Source organism: Paroedura picta, chromosome 1 (assembly GCF_049243985.1).
Source record: "Paroedura picta isolate Pp20150507F chromosome 1, Ppicta_v3.0, whole genome shotgun sequence".
Taxonomy (NCBI): Eukaryota; Metazoa; Chordata; class Lepidosauria; order Squamata; family Gekkonidae; genus Paroedura; species Paroedura picta.
Genome location: NC_135369.1, coordinates 160,485,430 through 160,505,180, shown reverse-complemented (window position 1 = coordinate 160,505,180; position 19,751 = coordinate 160,485,430). Strand labels below are relative to the sequence as shown.

The 19,751-nt window shown below is 42.7% G+C and overlaps 1 long non-coding RNA gene across 2 annotated transcripts; it reads left to right on the top strand.

Annotated features, from left to right (window-relative positions):
- The first annotated feature begins 1,789 nt into the window (after nt 1–1,789).
- Nucleotides 1,790–16,883, top strand: LOC143819277 (uncharacterized). 2 transcript variants are annotated; one of them, XR_013224906.1, is made up of 5 exons: nt 1,790–1,874; nt 2,488–2,605; nt 5,896–6,108; nt 7,113–7,157; nt 16,596–16,883. It is a non-coding gene; the product is annotated as an uncharacterized LOC143819277 (long non-coding RNA). The 2 variants fall into 2 exon arrangements; XR_013224903.1 differs by lacking the exons at nt 7,113–7,157; nt 16,596–16,883 and having other exon boundaries at nt 5,896–6,162.
- The last annotated feature ends 2,868 nt before the right edge of the window (nt 16,884–19,751 follow it).

Genomic DNA, 19,751 nt, shown 5'->3' with positions numbered 1-19,751 from the left:
TTATTGTTGTTATTGTTGTTTCCTACTAATGCTCCTATATTTCCTTTAGAGACAAATTTCATTAGATACTAGAAACCATCTTTTTAAATAAGGTCTCCTTTTTAGGAATACAAAGATTCCATACTTCTTCCAGTCCCTCTGCATTTTGATTGTTCTGATAACCATTTAATTAGTAAATATGTCTCTATGATTCTATTAAACCAAATACTACATCAGGAGACTTCTTTTCTTTCCAACATCTGGCAAAGTTTTTTCTTGCAGTTATTATCGTAAGAAGAATTATAGAGAGAATTTCTATGAATTTCAGATAAGTAATTCAGCAAAACAATTTCTGGTTTTGCAAGCATCTCTATTTCCAAACAATCTGATATAATTTTGATCACACTGTTCCAATATGTTGAGGCTCTAGTACACCACAACTTTCCACATAATAAAAGCCATATTGCGGTTCCGACGATGCACTCCTTAAAACAGGAGGTGATTGGCCCGGAGCATGGGTGTGTTCCACCAATATGAAAAAGGCAATCTGAGGGATTTGCCTGGCAATTGGAATGCCTTTTTTCTATTGGTCAAATATCCCATACTCAGTACCAATCATGCTGTGAGATGCAGCAAGACCAGCAATCACTCCCTTGTTACTGGCATGTGTGCCTGTGTGAGAGAGCACAGAGGAAGCAGGCCCACGCCAGGATCCAGCTACATCCACTTGCTTTCTCAACTCTGAGGCAATGTCCTGCCTCCTCTGCCCGCCCCATCCAAGGAGAGTGTTTGTGCTCACCTTCAGTGAGTCCAGTGCTGGACCTCTGCAACCAGCAACACAGCACCCAGGAGAAGAGGAGGGTATTGACAATTAATGCTTCTGACTGCTAAAATAAACCCTGTGAGTAGCTTTGGGCTATACAGGGAACTGGATGGTAGGAGTTGGGGGGTGGGGGGTGGACTAGCTGATTTTTATAGTCTGGAGATGGACAGCAATGGTAGTTTTGGCCCCCTGCAATTTGCTCCCCTTCCAATTACCCTGGAGACTAGTGCAGGCCAAGTGACAGAGACTGGCTATAAACACAGGCCTCCCCAATGAGATATTCCAACCACTATCTCATAATAGCTCTATTCTATGGTAATTACAAAATCATCACACTCTGCTTTCTCTTCATCACCAATGCAGCTTGCCTGACTTTCCCTGAGGCTGCCATGCTCTCAATCGGGCTGTGCGTCCCCCTAGATCACAAGCTCCCCATGGCTGAGCTGTGACTGTGATGCCACAAGAGCTCCTAAGCATAACAGTGTCCCTGAGGCACCATGGCCGCCTTTGATGAGGTCGCAGTCTACAGTACAGTAGCTGAGGCCAAGGAAATTAACACCTCCACTCACAACATCTTGTGTCATTTCTGTGCCTTAGTTTTAATATATAATACCTGACAAATATATAGCTCACCTAATCACCCTTTTTCTACAAGCACCTCCCTTCCCTTTCTGGTTCCTTGGCTGCCCCTATTTGTTTATCTTATTGAAAAATTATGAATCATCTTTCTGCCCTGGGAAACTGAAGATAATGTTCTGTATACAATATATACAGAACATTATGAAAACAGAACTCAAAACTATAAAACCTGTAAAAGTTTCTGTAAAAGGCACAGAACTCTTTCCTTTTTTCCCCTTCTTCCCACTCCCCAGCCAACCTACCTGCATCTGCTGCCCTGTCTTCACCCACCCACCCCGCCTTTCCTATTCTTCCCTGTGATCCGTCTGGCTACATTGTGGGGTAGTTGCCACCTCAAGGTGCGTCACAGTTGTGCAGTGGCTGCTGCTGTCAGGGGGCCAGGCCTTAGGGCACTAAAGCCACCACTGCCCAGCCAGGCTAAATCGTATTGGTGGTGAGTTTCCAGTAGTTGGGCTTGTCATTGGAGACTCCTCCTCCATCGGAGGACGTGAAGATCTGGAGGGAGGGTCCTTTCCTGGGCTGTTTTGGGCCCCCAGTCTCCTCCTGCTTCCCCTCCAGAGCTTTCCTCTCCAGATACCAGGGCTCGGAATGTTTGGTGATGTTGCTGCGGTTGCCAAGCAACCCCCAACAGCCACGGAATCCATCCACTGGATGTTCGCTTCCATTTGAATTTTTTTTATTAGCAGTTTTGATAAAGATTTAAAAAGAAATGAAATATAGAAAGAACAACAGAGGAGGAGGAGGAAGAACAGTCATATCACCCTAATTACAGTGAATACCGAGTTTCCAGTCTTTTATACTCTGAATCTAGATCATTACTTATTAATTCAGATTTATCATTTATATCCATCTAACTAAAAACGATTGTTTTTAATCTCTAAAGCTTGTTGCTCTTCTATAGTAAAAAAAAACTTGTGGACAGACTGTTGGACAACCCCTGATGACTTGCAGAAAATAAGACTATTGACCAATTCATTAGTGTTTGTAAAGAGGCAGCTTCATTAAATAAAACAGCATCTTATATTTTTCATGTCTTTATTTACCAGTCAATAAGCCAGGAATTCCTGCCTACTGGAGATCTCTCATCTATTGGACTTCATGGTCAGGATTCAAACCACTGAGCCAAGTGTTCCCCGCCCTGGAAAATGAAAGATACTATCTGAGGTAGCAGGAATGATCTCTCTCTTTCTCTCTCTCTCTCTCTCTCTCTCTCTCTCTCACACACACACACACACACACACACACACACAAAATGCAGCCAGATATTAGAGATCACTTGGATGTTTCCTTGAAATGTATCTCTGGTGCTTCTGGTTGCTACCTCAGAATGTGGGGCTTGAGTCAACGATAACAACTGCAGAGATGAAAGAATTAAGTTCTGTCAAGAAAAACCTGGTCTGCCAAACCTCCACAGACTACTATTAAAGACAGAGGAACAGGGCCAAGAAAATCAATCTTCCAACAAGGATTCTCACCCCTTATGTGGAACACATCCATATAAGGGAGCCAGCTTGGGGTAGTGGTTAGGAGTGCAGATTTCTAATCTGGTGAACCTGGTTTGATTCCCCGCTCCTCCCACACATGCAGCTAGCTGGGTGACCTTGGGCACTGATAAAGCTGTTCTGACTGAGCGGAAATATCAGGGCTCTCTCAGCCTCACCCACCTCACAGGGTGTCTGTTGTGGGGAGAGGAAAGGGAAGGTGATTGTAAGCTGTTTTGAGACTCCTGGTAGAGGAGTCTTCTTCTTCATAAGGATTGGGGGGGGGGTGGAGGGCTGGCACCACACATATGGAGAAAGAGATTCTTTTCTCCCACTCCTCCCTTGCCCCTCCCCATTACCACTCACTTCTCCGAGATCCGTCCTGGTCTGTCCCCCTCCCTCTCTCTCTGAAAAACACACACAGACAAAGACGTCTTTCCCCCACTACTCCCTGCCATCGCCTCCTTTACCTGTCACTTCCCCAACCTTGTGCCTGGTCTCTCCAGCCTCTCAAACGCATACACACCCGGGGCCATTTCGCACGGCTTCAAAATAGCACAATGGTTGCTAATTGGAAACGCTACTAATTTGCCATAACCCACGACGTCGTAGACAATCTGCAGCAATCCTGAAACCGACCCGCAAAAAGCGCTTCGTTGTAGCGCTTTCGGGGGAATCCAGAAAAGTGGATTCACCCTCCGGATAGCGATACACTCCTGCAACCAATCTGCAACAGTAGCGCTAAAGACCTGTGCGTTACCATTGTTGCTGGTTCTTCAAAGTCCCTCCCCCTGGCTCTCTCCTCCAAACTTCCGGCGAAGCGATCGCCATTTTTTTTTCTCCGAGCGAGCGGGGATAAACGCACCAGCGAGCCTCTTTCTGTTTAGAGGCTTCCCTGGCTTCAGTCCTTCACCTTTAGTCACTAAGCACAAACCACATAAAAGCCCATTTGCTGAAATAAAGTCCCTTTATTTTTTACACATAAATTCAGCCGAAAATCGGGACCGTGAGAGGGGGGGGGATTTTTTTTTTATCACTCGAGGCAGCGTGCAAACGATCATACAATCAAACGACAGCTCACGTTAGGCAGCTGGATGGGTCTCTCCGTAGCAACGAATCTACCTAGATTCGTTGCTATGGGTCGGTTTTTTTTTTTTAAAACCTTTCTTAAAGGGAAAGGGGCTGTTTGGGAGCATGCTAACGGCTGCCCATTGGCTGCTTGACGGCCAGGGGCGGGACGAGCTTGGCAATAGCGCTTCCTTTCTAGCGATTTCTGCCGAGACCGGAAGCCTGTGGGAAACGCTAAAAAATGCAACTGATTCCACTACAAAGGCAGGTATGCATAACGACGAATTCCACTATTTTAAATGGCGATTTTTCATTTCGCAAACAATTTGCAACAAAGATCCCCGTGCGAAAAGGCCCCCAGATTCACACAGCTTCCCCCCTCCCTTCCCCATACTTACCTTTGGGGCTCCCACCATCTCCACCACAGACTGGGACTAGCCAAGGGTGGGAAGCGGGGCACTGGTGCCAGCAGAGCTCACATGCCCAGCCCTGAGCCTCAGAGTTCTGCTGGTGGTGGCCACACATCTCCCTGCTTCCCGGGCCTGCTCTGCTCTTGAGGGACTCCCGGTGGATTATAAAAGAGGGATCCTGAATCCTCATCATGCTTGAAGCGACATACCAGGAGTACAACACGGTTCCGAAGTCTGAAACCTGACTCTGAAAAAAAATGAAGGAAATACATGTTTCTAAAAATAGTTTGGTTTTCCAATGTGAGTCCCCAATTGAGTCTCAAATTGAATTAACAAAGTATGAAAACAGATATTTGTACATCTTCTCAAAGCAGGGACTCAAGCATGGTAAAGGAGTTTGTGTGCAGCTGATGAAACGGAATTTGTGAACTGATGTAGTCCAAAATACAGAGTAATACAGAGATTTTTAAAAATGGAATATCTGTATCTCTGTCCAGAAGTAGGATATGTCAGGATGTACCCCCAAATAATCAAAGTGCTTCCATACAAGCTACAGTTTCCAAATGCCTGCTCCACATCACCCTTGGCCACTGCATAATAGCGAAAAGGGAGGGGGATGGCATAATGAAATGCCACAATGTTACTTCTGGGTAGGAACCTGGAAGTGACATCATTGCATCATGTGACATTTTAGAAACTTCTCTGACCTCTATGTTTTTGCCATAGAGTTTCAGGGAACCCCTAGAGCCCTGCAGTGATGTGACTTTCGGTTTTGAAAGAGGACATGACTGATTCACTAGGTCTCCATCCCACAATCTCTTGCCAATTTGTGGTTTCTGGGCTGGCTACCCTAATATCAACAAGGAAGTTGAAATTTGCAAAACACATAACCCCAAATACTGTGAGGAAAACAATGCAAATGGATGCATTCCTGCAGCTTTCCTTCAAAAAAGTACCTCCAAACAATACTTTTATACCACCTACTCAGTTGGAATGTTGTGGACATTTTAGAACTGCTAGAAAAGCCTGGAAGGGGAACATTTGTATATTAGAATCTCAAAATAGTAACATCAATGAACAAAATATTATTATTATTATTATTTATTTGATTTGTATGACCGCCGCTCTCGGAAACCGGCTCGCGGCGGTTCACAATGTTTTAAAACAAATACAATATATTAACCATTAAAATTCCCCATTAAAACCCCATTAAAATAATGACTGAGTCACAATGATGGCGATTAAAAAACTATTCCCATACAGGCCCACTGGATGAGCAGAAGGGAACGGATGGATAATTGGGCATAGGGTGGAACAATCTGGGGAACCAGGTCAGTCTAGTACTGGCCTCCCCCCTCCCCCCTTCATGTTTGAGAATGAAACTGAATTTACTCATAAGTGTAATCATTGTCATTCACTGATAGCCATCTAATGCATCAATGTTGTGTTGCACTGTGAATTCTTCAAAGTAGCACTCTCTTTTTTTTCCCCCAAGGAGAAAAAAGAAAAAAAGCAAACAGAAAAGCAAGCAGCATGACATCTCTCAGTCCTCACCGCCCTGTTTCTACCTTCTGAGGGAATCAGCACAACTGAAGTGCTGCATCTCCATCTTCTGGAAATCCTGAGCAATTGCAACTCCGGTGATAAACGCAAGATGGCCAGACCAACATGAAGACTAACAAAAATTGTGGCATGGTTCATCTTGAAGGTGTTACTGGGCTCTTGCTCTGTAGAGATAAGGAAAGACCAACACTCATCTTAATCTGTCTCTGGTGATTAATGCTTGTGGGTTACAATTTTAAGTTTAACCAAGATTTGTGACCTTAAAAACTGCCCGTTCTGCACACATTGGATAATACACTTGCAATACCCTTTAGATTTTCCTGTTTTGCACAGGAAAACCCAATTTCAAAAGCACATGGAAAGTGTATTATACAACATATATGTGGAATGTCAGGTCTTCATGCTGAATTAGACAATGGCTTATGAAATGGTATTCCCCAATAAAATGATTCACCTTTAAAGGTAAAGGTCAAGGTATCCCCTGTGCAAGCACCGAGTCATGTATGGCCCTTGGGGTGACGCCCTCTAGCGTTTTCATGGCAGACTCAATACGAGGTGGTTTGCCAGTGCCTTCCCCAGTCATTACCGTTTACCCCCCAGCAAGCTGGGTGCTCATTTTACCGACCTCGGAAGGATGGAAGGCTGAGTCAACCTTGAGCCAGCTGCTGGGATTGAACTCCCAGCCTCATGGGCAGAGCTTTCAGACTGCATGTCTGCTGCCTTACCACTCTGCGCCACAAGATTCACCTTTACAGTGTCACAATATTGTTTCCTGGAATTCTAAATCCCCAGCCCATGTAAGGATTACCTGGCCTCAACCAGGGCCAAGGCCTTTTCAGTCCTGGCCCATACCAGGTGGAATGAGTTCTTGGAACTGCTGAGGGTCCTGGAGGAACTATCACAGTTCTGCAAGGCACGCAAAATGGAGCTCTTCTGCCAGGCGTTTGGGGGAGGGGGAGGTCCATGTGGCCCCATTTCCAAAAACGTCTAACCGTTATATTTGAAACATCTAGCCATCACAGCCTTATTCATGGTGACATGGGACTGGGTAAAATCAGTTAGGCCAAATAGGGTTGTTGGGGATGGGGTGGGTTTTATTGTTGTTGGGGTATGTTTACAGTGCTTTATTCCTTTGTTGCAAACCACCAGCTGGCTGGCCCACGAGCATCACTCAAGAAGTAAATGAATGAATGAGTAAGTAAATACTGAGTAAGTAAATCAATAAACAAATAAATAAATAGGAATGCTCATATTGGAAACCCTAAATAAGGTACTGCTTTTCAGTCCTATAAGCTGGGCGGTGCAGGAGCTCTGAGGAGTTCAGAATCCCCAGCCTGCAGTGGTTTCATTACTTAGAATCATAGAATCATAGAATCATAGAGTTGGAAGGGGCCATACAGGCCATCTAGTCCAACCCCCTGCTCAACGCAGGATTAGCCCTAAGCATCCTAAAGCATTGTTCTACTTGTTCTAGCAGTGAGAGTGGTCCGGGGGTGTGCGATTGTATGCATACACTGAATAACACCTCTGCCTGTGGAAGAGCTTCAGAGGGGAGCCATGATGACCTCCTGCAGAACTACTAGACTAGATCCCAGTAGAGCCTTGGAGATGCTTCCACATTTAACTGTTGGGCAGACTTGGCTATAGTATGGCCTTGCTGTTCCTTACCAGGATAGCCCAGGCTGGCCTAACCTTTTAAGAAGTCAGAAGCTAAGCAAAGTTGGCCATCATATTGGTTGCTCTGGCACAGCTGTCCCCAACCCCCAGTCCGGGGACTGGTACTAGTCCGTAAATCAGTCGGTACCGGGCCGCGGTTCCTCCTCATCCTTCTCCTCATCCTCCTCCCCGGCTGCTGCCTTGGGGGCTGCCCTGCCACTCTGCCGCCGGCTCACCTTTGGTGCTCTTCAGTGGCCGCCATGGCTGGGGCTCCCCCTCGGCGTGGTACTGCATAGCTGCTGCTGTCAGTGCCCCCCAGCAGCCAGTCAGGGGTGCTGGCAGGGAAGCAAGTGGAGCAGGGGCTCAGGTGGTGGCGGCGACATCCCTCAGCAAAAGACTACCTCCCTCCCTGGGCCTCAGTAAAATTGTCAACCGTTGACCATCCCCCGGTGATAAAAATGTTGGGGACCACTGCTCTGGCATACAGGACTCTCTGGCACACCGAGGTAGTCGTGCCGTTGGGAAGAGGGATCTGGATTTTTACTGCCTGTTGTTGTAACATATGGGATTTCAATGTTTTATGTGGGGTTTTTAACATTGTGATCTTCCACGAGATGGCTTGCTGTGGGTGGCGGAATATACATTTAAATAATAAACAAACAAATAAACAAACAAACAAATAAAACATTGAAACTGTTAGTTATGAATTGTTATGAAACCTCTTGTATTACTGTTATGAAATCACTATTGTTCAGTTGATTTTACTCTGGATTATAACGTATTTATCTTTATGTTCTCCTAAGTTTTATGTAAGGGAGCCGCAAGGGAGGCGGTATATTAAATAAGCAAGTAAGCAAATAAGTAAATAAAAAAATAAGCAAGCATGGCATATTATCTGTTCAAGGTTCTAATCTAATGCATATCTCAAAGTGGCAAAACTATGTAATATTAAATGCACAGTAATGATGAAACGAGTGATATAGTTGCAAAATAGATTAGTTAAGAGGGTTGAAACCTAAAATGTTGATTGTCATCATACCCCAAAATTAGTAAGAACTACTGTAATTTATAGACAATGCCTTTAAAACTATAACGAAGGAGACACGAAAAATATTTTCTATCTTACATACATTGTAATGCATTATTGTTCTCAACAAACACAATTATGTTGTACAACACCTTTTCCTCCTTTGCGTTCGTATATCCTTACTGTTTGAGGTATACGTGTGCATACAAAAGTTTGAAATAAATAAAAAATTTGGCAGCAAGTATCGTGGCAGACATGGGGCGGAAGGGTTTTAATGCATTTGTGCTCTCCTGCGGAATGCCATTAGTCAGTTTGCATGAATACGTCCTAAAACAGTTGCATCTGTAAGTAAAAGACTGTGTTTATTATACAAAACCTATCCATCCTTCTGAGATAGTACACCTGTTCTTGCAGAAGATGCATAACTAGAATATTTCAAGTGCACAAAAGGCGTCCATATTGTTGCATAAACTGTGTCACGAGGAGCTAGGAAACACCTGGGGACTGGAACAGGGCATTTCAAAGCTGAAATGGCAACATAACTATGACTAATTGCCATGCACATCGCAGTATCAGTTGTGGATTGTGTTCGAGATGATTTTCTGTCAAATTCCCGGGCAAGGAATTTTTGAACCTCTGCACGTTTTATATATCAAAACCACCTGGATAGATGTTACTTCAACTGTTACCATTACCTCATGACAACCAGAATTGCATCCTGTAAATCTCTCAGATACCAATCATGAAGAGAATGAATTATGTCTGAATGCACATCATGGCGAAGGGCAAGATACAGGAGGCATAACTGTCCCCTTGGATTTACAGTTTCATGGCATTTAGCCACATAACTCCCATAAAGTCCAGAGCAAGTCTTCAGAGACTGACATCTGTATTTTACTTTGATTTGTCGTTCACATGCCTGGCCATTGAAATAATTTATTCTTAAAATGAGAAGGCTCGATCTAGTTCTTATTGTGCTGCTTTCAAAATAGCGTTAACATTGACGTTAAAAAGCCCAAGGCAGAAATGTGAAACAGGTCAGGAAAGTACTTACAGAACAGATTATTTGTATACATGTTTTGCTCCAACAAAATGTGTGCGAGTATATAAAAAACGTTCCCTGACCATACAAGGCATCTCTATTGGGTCTGTTTGACATTTAAACAGGACGACCACCATTTTACATCTGCTTCATATTATGATATAAATGTCTTCTCCACTCTGTTTTGTAACATAGTGCTGTGTAAGTGGAAAGAGTTTCTTCTGCATGTTACTTTTGTGTGAGTCTCTGAGCAGTTATAAATTAATATGAGACAGTTGTAATGAGGCTTTGCATTTCGGTTGTCCCTGGGCAAGGCAGCATGCAAAGCATGTTATCAGCGGATGGGTATCAAAAAGAGGCCAACATTCAAACAGCCATCTGCATAGCTTGCTGATGGTGCAATTCTATGAACCCTTTCTTGGAAGTAAGCTCCATTGAGTAGGCCTGAGCAGAATTCTGAGTAGATCTGATTATGACGGCTCTGCTGGTGTCACTCAAAGATCAAATATGCTGAAAGGTGTGCTTACACCCTACAGTGTACCTCATAGCTGGACTCAGATTAGACAAACTATGGGTCAATGTATCTGAAGAGCTGCACATGCACACAAATGCTTATAACTTGAATTTAAAAACATTGGACTAAAAGAGTGGTTCTCAACCCTGGGGATCGGGACCCCTTTGGGGGTCGAATGATGCATCTGTTGATACAGCCCAAGATTCATTTGCCTTCTTTACTTTCATTTCCATTTGACCTTTTCCAGTCAGCACAAAGCTGCCTGACTCTGAACTGAACTATCTGCCTCTCTCATCAACATTCCATCAGCTCCCATTGGCTACTCTTAGGTAGAGGTGGTGCCTAACCTGCCTATCATTGATGTATAAAAATCTGATAAACAAAATAATGTCATTTGTGGCAGTTTCGAAAAAGAGGTCCAGAAGCCATAGCTGTTCACCTTCATGGTGCTGAGGTAACCCCTTTTCCTTTGCTTCGCAACCAACATTTATTCAATTTTCATAAATAAAGCCTTCAAAAATCAAACCCCTTGTTCACAAAAAAGCGTCTTCTCAGTCAGGGACATCATATAATTAAAAAATAATTTGAAACATGGACTGCTCTGAGAAACTTTGCATTCAGTGTAGTTGCTAGCCAAGTAGCCTCTGGTTGCAAATGCTCTTGATTGAATGGCTAACTGGAAATGTTTGACTTCTGGAGTCAGGCTCTAGAAATAACTGAAAGTAAATTGAAGTTTCTTTTAAGCTGTTTTGCTGTGTCTCCCTTACCATATCTTTTGGAATATGCAAGATCAGTAATATGCATGATTGAACAGAATATGGGGATGTCCTGCAGGGGGCATCATAGAAGATGTGTAGTTAACATATTTAGGTGAGAAATTTTCTGATATTGTCAAATAATCTCCTCTGTGTCTTGACTGGTTCAGTTAGAGGCTTCCTGCTCCTTTGAGCATACTTCCTCCCTACTTGCCTTCACAACAGAAGGAATGCAGAATGGAACAGTTAGGACTCTCTTCTCTCCTCTTTCTATACAGAGTTTGTTTCTCTTCTTACTAAAACTGTTTTATTCTTTTAGGTAGTTTAGTGCTTTACTCTCTCACATATTTAAACTTTGCCAGCAGGGCTACAAGCCCAGAGTGAACCTGTGAGAGTGTGAAATCAAAGGTAGGTCGTTTTTGATAGCAAAGAAGAGAAGAAACAGAAAATGGCAGTTTTCTGCAACACTCAGAACAACTACCTACTGGATAGGCTTACTGAAGGCAAATACCTGACAGGGAAGGAGACAATGAAAAATCACCCCCTGGAGATGGAATTGTGATGTGCAGTTAAAGACCTCCAACTGGGAGGTGATCAGCAGGCAGGAGAGAAGACCTAGGATTCTCATAACCAGAAGGCAAGAGGAGCCCTGATCAAAAGTTTGACTAATAGAGATGTTTTGAAAGCCATTTAGAATCAAACAGCAAAAGCAGTCTGGTTGGAATTAGAATTGTTGTATATTAATTCATTTTTTAAAATGCTAGAATTACCAGCTTTTATTGATTTTTATAAAATGTAGAATAGAGTAGAAGAAGAAGAAAAAATAAGAATACAGAAATATTGAACCTTCATATGGTTATGGTTAACCCATATTCAACAAATACATTTGTTTACTGTCTGTCTATATAGTCTGTGTAGTAATGCCATAGTTCTTTGAATTCTTCTGCTGGTCTGCAATTGATTAGACTGATTAGCTTGGCCATTTTAGATAATTCTCCAAGTTTATTTAAATAGTTTGTTATTTTTGGTATCTCCTGTTGTTTCCAGTTCTTTGCTGTTACTATTTTTGCTGCAGAAGTTGCATGGAAGAAGAAATCTTTGGCCTTTCGAGGAATTTTATCTGGCATTACACTTAGTAACATATAATTGGGATACAGAGGAAATTTAATATTCAATATTGCTTGTAAGATACTATGGATTTCTATCCAAAACTTCATATTTTTTTCACAACACCACATATGATAAAAAGAACCCACCTCATCACATCTCCAACATCTACATCTATCTTTACATCATCATATTCTTTAGACATTTTGCTAATTAGTCTAGGTGTTATATACCATCTATAGAACACTTTATACCAATTTTCTCTTGATAACTGTCATTTAGTGTGTTTTACAGTTTTGCCCCCACAAATAGTTCCCATTCATCTAATGAAATATTTCATTTTAAGTTCTGCATCCATTTAATCATACAATTTTTGACCTGTTCATTCTCGGTCTCAATGGAGAAGAATATGTGGGATATGACGTGAAGGACTACTTGACTAAAGAAGGAATAAAACATCAACTCTCCATTCCATCTACTTCAGAACAGAATGGCATAGCAGAAAGAAATAATTTCTCCCTGTTAGTCAGAGGAGCCAGGTCTGGATCAGGGAATATAGGTCAAGTGGTAGATGTTAGCTCTGTGTGTGTGCTCCCTTACCCTGCTGCAGTTGGCTACTCCTGTCCACACCCATCTTGGTCTGACTCCTCTGACTGATGAGTCAGAAGAGCCAGGTCAGGATGGGGGGAGGGGTGGGAGGTGATCTTGGGGTAAGAAGTTTCTCACTGGGATCAGCTGTTTGTCAGGCTTTGTATGGGGTAATTTGAGCTGTCCCACATACCCGGCCATATAACTGATCCTGCAGGAACTGTCTGTCTGGTGATCAGCTTTTGGGCAGTATCTCCAGGGCTCGGAAGCAGGTAGAAGTGAAATGGAATGGCCTGAACGAAACCAGTTCATGGGAAGGTCATGTCAACTTCAGATTTGGGGACACCGCAAACCAAACCAGAATTTTCTGGATTGTGCCTACCCCTGGTACATAAATGTCATTAATTATCATGAAATAGTAATTTCTAGAGATATTACGCAGATGACTAGTCTAAATTGTAACAAGCTATTTGATGATATATCTAGATTTGGACAAAGTAAATATACTCAACATGAATATTATATTTAGGATTATTTGTTTTTACGTGTAATTCCTTTCTATTTACCTTGGAGATATAGTCATAAAAAGAATAGTTTCCGAAATTTATGTAGGGTTCCTCACCTTCTTAGATTTCTTTAAAGAGGATACAACAACCATTCAAAGGAGGAGGATTTGGTTTCCCTCATATTAGTTTATATATCAGGCATCGTAGTTAACTTGTACTACTCATTGGGGTTTCTCCTTGCAGTTGGACTTGAGCACTTTTGGATGCCTCTTTTCTGGTATCTCTCTCTAAGTGGAATACCTTAGTGTCTACTTATGTTAGAATGGATCCCATTTCTCCTGCAATTTCTACAACTAGAAAACAATGGCGTATAATGATATGACAATATCTATTTGATCCATTTTCATATTCTAAATCAGGGGTAGTCAAACTGCAGCCCTCCAGATGTCCATGGACTACAATTCCCATGAGCCTCTACCAGCGTTCACTGGCAGGGGCTCGTGGGAATTGTAGTCCATGGACATCTGGAGGGCCGCAGTTCTAAATTGTTCTAAATTAACATGAGCTAATTCAGATCTAAAAACCGGGAAGAACCCTTTTTTAGTGGATGGCTTGGACTCATAACTGGATTTTTACACTGGACCAGTGGATAGATTATGACAATGAGGTTTTTTTTGTTTTGTTTTGTTTTTTTGTTTGTGACATTTTCTCAGCTGAGGTTTAGGTGTAGTTTGTAACCTTCTGTAGAATGGCAATGCTTACAAGCTGGAACATTTGTCAGTATTTAAATACGGCCCTGTGGCATTAGATGTATCTGTATCCCCTCTGCTCCTGGAAACTCTAATCAAAATTAAGGCAGAATTGGACCAACAGGGGCTCATTTATGTGTAGCTTTCCAAACTCAAGACACTTGGGGTAAAAATCAGCAATGGTTACCCACAATGGTAGCAATTACCTCATTGTATTTTCCTGGAGGGTTTGAGAGGGCGTACCTGCTTGAGTCAGAAAAAGCCAATTTAGTTTTAAATAATGTATTTGAGGTCTTACTATAAAATGAGTGGCCTAACTGCAGTTGGGAGAAAGTCTCTTTATGTCAAGGACATTCAGTTTTGTATTTAGAAGCAGCAGCATTCCTCATGGGCTCGTTTCCCTGTAGTTTCTTATCTCCCATCACCACACCTGGCTTACTTCTAAAAGGCAAATAACAGTACAGCGGGACCTTAGAGGATTTCGGAATTGTTCAAATGACTTCTGAAAGCTGGAAAATTAAATGAAACCACCTGAGAAACTGGCCAAAAATCTAGAATAAACATACCCTGTTTGAATAATAGTGGATTACCTGCAAAAAAAGGCCTAGGCTTCTCCTTGAAAACATATGACGTGTCTTTGAAATAACATGTGTGCAATATAACCATAGATAGTTTCAGAGACTTCACCCCAAAAAGGCCAAATATCCCACTAGTCAACAAGCAAGTAAATGCCAGCTGGCGTGCTAGGTAGGTTTGGTCTGGGAAGATGCAAAGAGGATGCCTAAGCAATTAAGCATGGGCCAATTTACTGAGCTGAGTAATGCCATCTCTGGCTGGAATCTGGCCACAGCACAGTGCTTTCTAGCAACGACTTGGCTCAGGCTGATTCTGAAAGATCTGTACCCATCAGTTCCCAGGCCAAATTCACAGTGCTGGTTCTTAACATTATGACCCTAAAAGGCAAAAGTACCTGAAGAACCATCTCTTTCCATGCTATCCAGCCCACCAGTTAAAATCTCCCTCTCTGACCATTTCTGCACTGGGAACTTTACTGTCCTGTCTCCTGTGCAGGAGCACAAATGCTCTTCTGTGCGGGAGCAGGAAGAAATGGGGCAAGTTGCTCTGGCTCAAACTCCAGCCTGCAGCCTGGCATACAACCTCCAGTGTATACCATGGCTTCAGAGGGGATGCAGCAGCAAGACTTTTGATCACACTTATGAACTGACCTGTTCTTCCCCAACTTCCACCAGTGAGGAAAAGCTTGCCAGATGTTTAACACCTTTGCCAAGAATTTCCAAGCACCCTATAAACTTGAGCCAGAGGTGTGAGCCCTTGGTCTTTCTGGCACTTTGTTTCCCCATGGCTCGCAACGTCTGTCTTCAAATGAGACAGCGAATGAATCCACCAGCCTCATCTTGGACAGATCCTTTTCGTTTGCTGGTTTCGTTATATGGTGCTTGTTATAATGGGTCTCTCCTGGGAGATAAGCAGGACATAAATACTTAACATGGCTGCCACTGCTGGCTACACTCTTGAAAAGCGGCATGGCTGCGCCTACCTGTCTGCTGTCTGGAACTGCAACCACTGACAATGCTAAGAACCAGCCCCTGGGTTAGGGACAGCATCAGCACAAGATGCTTTGCCTCCCTGCTCCTCGAGTCGCCAGCCAGCCCCTGCCACATCCAGCCACTCACTTAGTCTCCTGTTGAGGGAAACATCTGCATCGCTGTTGACCACTCCTACTGGCTACCTGACTTGCCCAAAGAGGAGGGCACCAAGATTGGAGGGCAAAGGAACTGGAGGGCAGCAAGTCAATTGCAGTATTGGCACACACCCCACCCCAGGGTTCTTCGCCAACTGTCCCTAGCACCTGACCCCATAAGTGGTGGCCTTGACCTCTGGGGTGGAACACAAGCTAAAGACTAGCTCCAATACTGCATATGAAATTTACTCATGGGGGCCACGTGTGAATGGGACGTCAGTGTTTCAAAGATCTAGGGGTAGTCAAACTGCGGCCCTCCAGATGTCCATGGACTATAATTCCCATGAGCCCCTGCCATCGAATTGTAGTCCATGGACATCTGGAGGGCAGCAATTTGACTACCCCCGATCTAGATCTTTGAAACACTGATGTCCCACTGACATCCCCTGATCTAGACTGATTCTCCTCCTTCCTTTCCCACCCCCATTTTCTATGGGAAATGCGGTGTACGCATGTGTGTGAGAATGTACAAAAGTTAAAAGACAAGTAACAAGATTTTTCAAGTACAATGAACTGAATTGGTAGGCTTTTTTGTCCAGGAATTCTTACAGTCATGCTGAGCTATTGTAGACAATGTCAGTTTTGTGGTCACTCAAATGCTGATAAACAAGCTGTGTTCAACAGATATCTGCCTCCCTTGAGGACACATCAGCCTATCGCTTTTCCATGGCATTATTTTAGTGAGGAAAGCCTTAGTAACATCATTTGAACTAACAGGTGCTTTCAGTTTGCATGACACTGCTGTGGGATTTCAAATAGCTAAATGTAATCTTCTTCCTGTAGATAACAGAGAAAAAATGCAGCCCTGCACAATTGCAGCTACAAAATAAATGCTCAGCGTGAAAATAACCAGCAGATATTAGAATAGTCATGTACAAAACCCATGGGAGGAATTCCATCACCAATGATGTTTTCCATTTTCCCAGGCCTAAGCTGTGGATTTCCACTGGTTGAATGAAAAGAAGAAAAGTTCTCCCTCTGTTCTGACTATTCACTCCTTTCTCAAGGTAATTTATGCCCCAGATGTTATCACAAGAGAAAGATTCTCCAGCAGTGTCACAGCAGAATGAATTTTGGAGACTTAATATTTCATACACATCTCTATGATGCGCTGCATTATGGAACTGGTAGGCTTAACTCTGAAAAATACCTGTATGGAAATGGAATTTTATACTCCAATCGTGAAGTCAGGATATCTTTGGAGACTTAAATTCAGTGACTGGAGCAGTGAACTGGCAAGACAGATCTTTCTATGAAATGTCCCTAGGTTTGCAGAAAAATGTGAAATCTAAAACCAATAAACAAAACCAGCCGGGTGGGGGGTGGGGGCGGACCCTGGGCAACTTAAAAACAAAAATAAAAGAAATGCCTGTAGCTTTAAGCAAAGATTCCCTCAGTGGCTGTTGCTAGGCAACTACAGTTATTCCAGATTTTAATTTCTGGGACTAAAACTTTCCAGTAGTCTTTTGGCCTTTGAGGGAAGATTCTTTGGAACTAGCCCTGAGTTGCAAGGCCAGCTCCGGTTTGGAAAATACCTGGAGATTTTGGGGTAGAGTCTATAGAGGCTGGGTTCTAAAGAGGGGAGAGTCTTCAGCCAAATATAATGCCATAGATGCCACGCTCTGAAGCAGCCATGTCTTCCAGGGCTCCCAATATACCATTGTCTATAGTAATTCTGGAATAGTTCTAGGTTCCACCTGGAGGTTGGCAACCCTAGGCAACTGCTGCATGACTTTGCACCATTTGAGTTCTATAACTTAGCTAGGCCTGGCTGCTTGCTATTGTTCCACAGCGGCTACACTATGAAAGCCAGTGTGGTGTAGCAGTTGGGCTTCACAGTAGCTGAAGATAGAACACAGATAAAAGTAGGTCGGTGAATGGCTGAGAAGAATGAAATAGGGAAAGGACATGGGGATTACAAAAGAGAGGTTGGACAATTCCTAGAAATGTCTCAGAGGAGGGGGGATTTGAGAAAAGGAGAGTCCACAGACTCCACCCTCAAAAACAATCATTTCCTCCAGGGTAATTAGGGTAACCAATTCCAGAATTATGATTGCTGTTCAGGTGACAGAGAGAGAAAATGGCTGCTTTGGGGGTGGACTTAATAGCATTACACCCTGCTGAGGTTGCTTCCCTCCCCAAATCCTGTTCCGCCAAGGCTCCACCCCCAAATGCCCAGTGATTTCCAAATCTCTATCTGGCAACTCCAAGGGGAACTGAGACATCTGTTGTGATTCCAGGAGATCTCCAGCCCTCTCTAGGTTTATTCTCCTGGTAAAGCGAATGAAAAATACAAGGGACTATTAATTCAATGAATTTCTGCCCGGTTCTTTTACACCGGTGGGTTGTTGTTGTTGTGGTTGTTGTTGTGGTTGTTGTTTGCCTTTATTCCTTCAACAGTCTTGACTGAATTCACCAAAATCATGAGTATTAAAAATATCATTTTTTTTAAAGAACAGCATTTTATTTGATCTGCAAACATTTACTTGATTTCTGCCTTCGCTTTTGTAAATGTGGAGAGAACACTGAAAACAGCAACTATGCAATCGCTCAGATGCATGAGAATAATGGAGCTACGTGTAGCTATCAGATAGACCGGACTACATAAAAGATGAATCTTCATTCTAATTAGATTAGTCTCAGAATTTCAAAACACCAAATCTGGGCAAGCATTCCTTGACAGTGGAAAGGCAAAAAAACACCCTTGTACAATATACTTATTCACAAGCCTCTGACATCTGGATATATAGGTTCAAATCAGGTCACAGATGGGCAGAATGAATGGGAAGTATTCAGGGTTCCTTTCTGCCCTGCTATATACTTCCAGGATGGCACCAGTGATCTAAAAGGACAGATTCCTCCAACATATTCATGTTCTCCTCTCTGATGGACACCTAGCCATCTGGGGAATCCACAGTCGTAATAAAAAGTACATCGGTAGATAAAGAGATTGAGAGATAGATCACAAGTTACAAGCTCACAAAGCCTGTGTTCACCATTTTAGTTTCTTGTTTGAAATGTGTTATATAAAAGTGGAGTGTTTATTGTAAGTGGTGATCATTTCATCCCATAAAGAGGCGGGCAGTGCTGAACTAGTAAGGGAGAGACACTTAGGGGGAAATTATGATTACCAAAACATGGAAATCCCAACGTGTTCAAGGCTAACAATGCAATCTCAAAATCACTGTCATGGGAGTAAGCCCCACTGAGTAGCCCTTAATAAAATTCTGAGTAGATTTGCTTAGGGTAGGACTGTAAATCTGGAGAAATATTAAGAAATATTAATTCAATAATACAAACATTAGAAAACTGCAGATAGCTAAGAAATCTGAAAAACACAAAATTATCATCTAAGAATATATCCATACCAACCTGGCTAGGATTCTGCTAGATATCAGTCTTGGCAGAAAAGCCTCCATCATTAGAGCAGGATTACTTTGCTTTCTCCTACTGCTACAGCAAAAAATGCCCCCCCCCCTATTTTTCTCCTGGGGTTGAGAGGACCCCCATGGAAAATATGAAGGGAGGAGTATCACAAGAATAAGCAAAAAAAAAAAAAGTCCTTCACACAGGATCCAAGTCAAAATACATACATTATAAATAGGAAATCAGTACCTTAAGGACTAAGAAAATTCAGGGCATTATGAGTGTTTGTGATGTAGATATGAGTTTACAAACATTTTATGCTGGACTAATTTTGTGAGTATTTTAGGTGCCATGGGACTCCTACTGCTACAGACCAGTATGGCTAACCACCTAGAATTAGTATGGCTAACCACCTAGACCAGTATGGCTAACTATCTGTAATTCTGATATCGTAAGTATCAGAATTACAATTAATAGGTAGAATTGTAACATATATCTACTTGCTAATATATATTCACAGACAGACAGACAGATAGATAGAACCATACCAGGAAAGGCTGTATTAGCTTTAATAGCAGGAATCATTTCAGAGTTCTATTTCTATGCACTAGGTGAACAGGAAACAGAAACTAAACATGAGGAAGCTCGAAAGTTCCTCCTTCCAGAAGAAAACTGGTTAAATATTTATTAGGAACAAAAAGATCAAGGAAATCACA